The following is a 4,916-nucleotide window of genomic DNA, read 5'->3' as shown; positions in this document are numbered from 1 at the left end:
TGAAGAATTTGAGAAGAGACATGAGACAGCTACCCAGTCCAGTGGTAATAAGAAACTGAGAGAGGAGAATAAAAGTTTTAAAAAGTCTGCCTTGTCTCTTTCAGGAGCTATTGAGGAGTGCATGGATGCAGAGGAAGTTGCCAGCCCCAGCAGTACACAACGTGAAGCTACGCGACCTGAATCAGCAGTCGGTGGGTTTCCTGCTAGCGCAGGTCAGGCAATGCCTTCGATATTTTTGGTGGTAGGTCTAGAAGCCGGAACAGCATGACTGGCATATCTGCTTGGCCATGGGGTGTTTGGGCATCCGCAGGACATCAGGCCCCCCTGCAGGAGTCTCATGCAAGCAGGGGAACAGGTTTGGGAGACACACTGTCTTTGGCTAGCCAGATCCCACATCCCAGCCCCTCTTTTTAATGGGGCATGCCAGTACTGCCTCTTCAAGTGGTAATATTCTGCATCATTTATGTTCAGCATCCACTAGTATAGGCCATTTCCCTCATTCTTTTTCACCCACTCCATCTTCCCCACTCCAGGGGGTTGGATGGAGCTGGTTCCACACACCAGCTCATGGCCTTTTAACACAGGTATGCAATCAGCTGAAAATCTGTTGGCCAAATTCTCGCTCTTCCATACATAGCTATCCTGTCAGGGGATCTTGATTTGATGCTGGGTGATCACCTGATAGCTGGAACCATCGAGAAAACAATCAGGGGAGAATACATTGATGTATCTTTCCTCCTATTCAGAAAGGTGGAAAAGAATGATTGGGAGGTAATGGATGATAAGAAAAAAGATAATGTCAAAAAAGAGGAAGGCTGACCATAACTGGCAAAACTGGCTGTCAGGTTTTCTCAATTATGCTGGAGTTATTGTATGTGTTCAGCAATGGCAGACATACTCCTTGATTAGATACATCAACATAATACACAAAGCATATGGGGATTTTGCTGGGACTGCGTGGTTATCATATGATGAAGTTTTCTATATGAAAGTGGCCTTATATCCTTCATTGTGATGGGATGTTGCCCACACACAGCTGGGGATGCATTTGGTGACCCCTGCCAGACCTATTTTGGGAGACAGGACTTACAGTGGTTATATTATGCAGACCAACCCCACAGCTCCCCCTCCAAAAAAACCAACCAGGTCAGTCACAAATTAACCGGTTATGTTGGGAATTCAGCACACAAGGGGTTTGCAACAGACATGCATGCCATTATTGACATGAGTATTCCCTGTGTAAAGGCCCCCACTTCTTTTTCAATTATCCCAAGGCTAAGAGAAATCAGTGAGGTTGACATCACGGTTACAACTGGCAGGATAAATTCGGATGGGGTCCCAATCCATCGGCAAAAGGGCACCAGTCCAATTAAATCAACTCAATCACAGCAGTTGCTACACAACTATCCTGACAAGGACGCAGCTCGTTTCCTCATGGAGGATTTTATCTTGGGTTTCCATATCAGAAAATACACATACCAATGATATCCCAGAATTTGTGCTCCACTAGGGACCTGGAGCATATTGTTAGAGATCTGTAAGGAGTTGATTGAGGGTCATGTTATAGGCCCCTTTGTTTCCTCCCCCATATCCAAATTTTCGCATATCCCCTTTGGGCATAATCTCTAAGAAAGTCCCAGGTGAATATCAATGAACACACCACTTATATTACCCTCCTTGCCAATCAGTCAATGATGTAATCTCTGCTGAGTTGTGCTCGGAACATTACACCTCATTTATACCTCATTTGACAAGGCTGTTCATGAGGTCAGTAAAAAGGGTGTGGTCACCGAGCTGGTGAAATGCAACATAAAGTCAGCCTTTCTCTTGCTCCCAGTCCACCCAGATGATTTTTTTTTTCATCAACAGGGCTTTTCCCATGGGGTGTTCAATTTCATGTAGTTCATTTTAAAAGTTTAGCACGTTCCTGGAATGAGCCATTCTGGACCGTCAGGTATCACTTATTATTTGGATGATTTTTTATTCATAGGTAGAGTGGGCACAGTTTACAGCAATTAGCTGTATCATTAGAAATTCCACTGGCACATGAACAAACTGAGGGCCCTAACACTAAGATCATCTTTTTTGGGAATCGAGTTGGACACAGTGCATCAGTTCTCCCACTTTGTGGTCTTTGCTTCTTCCAGAGCACTGACATTTGTCCACCTATCTTCTCAAATGGTTTGCAGGATTTTTAGAAGCCAACACTGATGCAATCTTTCCAGAGGTTGCGAGTGACATTTGTAGATGGGCTAAGTTTCTCAGTGATACAATTGGGTTGAAATACTAAGATGAACAAGCATCTTAGTATCCCTATGAATATCCCAATCCTCGAACACTCTGTGCTTTATTAGAAAGAATGCTGTGCTCACAGAGCTTAGAAGGTGTTACATTTTAGCCTCGATGTCAACTTTTGTGGAGAGGTGGCTGCCAAGAGAGAGGAGAGGTAGCATTGCAGAGAGATTGGTTGGTGCTTGCTGGTAAAGCACTTGGTTTTGACGTTAAGTGAGAGGCCAAGCTTTTCATATGCTTCTGAGAAAGTGTTTAAAGTGGCTTATTTTATTTATTTATTTACAGTATTTATATTCCGCCCTTCTCACCCCAAAGGGGACTCAGGGCGGATCACATTACACATATAAGGCAAACATTCAATGCCTTTAACATAGAACAAGGACAAGACAAACATAGGCTCCAGGCTGGCCTCGAACTCATGACCTCTTGGTCAGAGTAATTTGTTACAGCTGGCTGCAGCTGGCTGGCTGCTCACCAGCCTGTGCCACAGCCCGGGCTTGTAAGTCTTTCACTGAATAAGCAGTCTGCATTATCATCAGCATATTGGAATTCTATAACAAAAGTTGTTGTTACATTATAAGTATAGCACAGCCATATATTTTGTGTTATGATGGGAAATTTGGCACAGGTTTGGGAAAGTGCAGTGGGTCTGGAAAACATTTCTATTTTCTGTGGACTCCTTCAGACTCAGCTCTCCACTGCTGAATCATCAAAATTAAACACCAAAATTCATTCAGAATGACTCCTTTAAAACAAACAAAATATCTCTGATACTCATTTCAGGGGAAAACACAAAGATACTACACTTGATCTTAGCCAAAAGGCCAAGAAGGAGAAATATTAGCTATAGCCATATTAACTGCAAAAAATATTAAAATTTGGATCAAGCAATGCTCCTGCTACATAAATTTGATCACAGTATCTTTGTCAGCTTTCATATCTATTGTCATGTTTATTCTATGAGTCCCAACTCAGTTATTGTGTGATAGGAAAGCCAAATATTCCTTTTATCAACAAAATATTCTGCCTAATTAATATCTTGTTTGTTTCCTCTGTGTGGGGGGGGGGGAGGGGTATGCGACAAAACTTTTCAGCTAATGTTACACAGAGCTGACAAGGGCAATTATCATTAAAAACAAAGCAGAAGAAAGCTATGGTAATCAGAAGAGAGCTGCAATTCATTCACTAAGGCTCTGTCAATGATGAAAGGGGAAAACTGAGCATACCTTTCTTTTATTTTCTTTTTTTAACAGATAACAAAGCAATTACAACATGTAAAGTAATACAGAGAAAATAATAATTTACTGGAAAACTGAGGGAACAGCAGAGTCTAGCAAATACAAAGGGAAACAATGTGTACAAAAGCTAATTCACTATATCAGAACCTATTATGAGCAGATGACATGCAAAAGAAAAACCACCCACAACAACAACAACAACAAAAACAAAGCACCATAAACAGGAGCCTGTTGACTGCAATGGAACTAAACTGGAAGCATTGCTAGACTTGAATCTTGATGGCTGGAGTACAGAGGATTCACTGGTGGATTCTCCCTAACCCATTGATAACTGGCCAATGAGGTAATTAATTTGTTTGACTGTGACAAAGCAGTCTTTTGATTGACAGCTATTACTTGTTATGTTGAAATTCCTCTTGTCTAAGACAGCCACTAGGTCATAAGCTACATGATTTTTGTACACTCCCCACATTTCCACCTCATCCCAAATGGAGTTGCAATCCACAGTTTGAGAAACATTGGTTTAGAGCAGGGGTCCCCAAACTTTTTAAACAGGGGGCCAGTTCACGACCCTTTGGACCATTGGAGGGCCGGACTATAGTTGGCCACCGAGCAATAATAATTAATAATAAGAAGAATAATAATAAAGAGGGTTGGAAGAGACCCTTTGGGCCATTGAGTCCAATCCCCTTCTGCCTTTGTACACCGAAAGCACAAGTAAAGCACCCCTGACAGATGGCCTCCCAGCCTCAATGTCAATAATAATAATAATAATAATAATAATAATAATAATAATAATAATAATAATAATAATAATAATGGTTGGAAGAGACCCCTTGGGCCATTTAGTCAAACCCCCTTCTGCCTCTGTGCACCAAAAGCACAAGCAAAGCACCCCTGACAGATGGCCAACCAGTCTCAATGTCAATAATAATAATAATAATAATAATAATAAACCCTTGGGCCATTGAGTCCAACCTCCTTCTGCCTTTGTGCACAAAAAGATCAAGCAAAGCACCCCTGACAGATAGCCTCCCAGTCTCAATGTTAATAATAATAATAATAATAATAATAATAGAGGGTTGGAAGAGACCCTTTGGGCCATTGAGTCCAACCCCTTTCTGCCTTTGTGCACCGAAAGCACAAGCAAAGCACCCCTGACAGATGGCCAACCAGCCTCAATGTTAATAATAATAATAATAATAATAACAACAACAACAACAACAACAACAATAATGGTTGTAAGAGAAGAAGAGACCCCGTGGATCATTTAGCCCAACCCACTTCTGCCCTTGTGCTGTGGGGGCCGGATAAATGGCTTCGATGGGCCGCATCCGGCCCCCGGGCCTTAGTTTGGGGACCCCTGGTTTAGAGCATTGAATTCTG

General features: G+C 42.0%; 1 pseudogene; it reads right to left on the bottom strand.

Annotated features, from left to right (window-relative positions):
• Positions 1 to 2,958: 2,958 nt before the first annotated feature.
• On the bottom strand, positions 2,959 to 3,128 carry LOC134297220 (U2 spliceosomal RNA; annotated as a pseudogene).
• Positions 3,129 to 4,916: the final 1,788 nt, after the last annotated feature.

Source organism: Anolis carolinensis, chromosome 2 (genome assembly GCF_035594765.1).
Source record: "Anolis carolinensis isolate JA03-04 chromosome 2, rAnoCar3.1.pri, whole genome shotgun sequence".
Classification (NCBI taxonomy): domain Eukaryota; kingdom Metazoa; phylum Chordata; class Lepidosauria; order Squamata; family Dactyloidae; genus Anolis; species Anolis carolinensis.
Note: the sequence above shows the minus strand (reverse complement) of the source record. Positions and strands in the feature narration are given on the sequence as shown.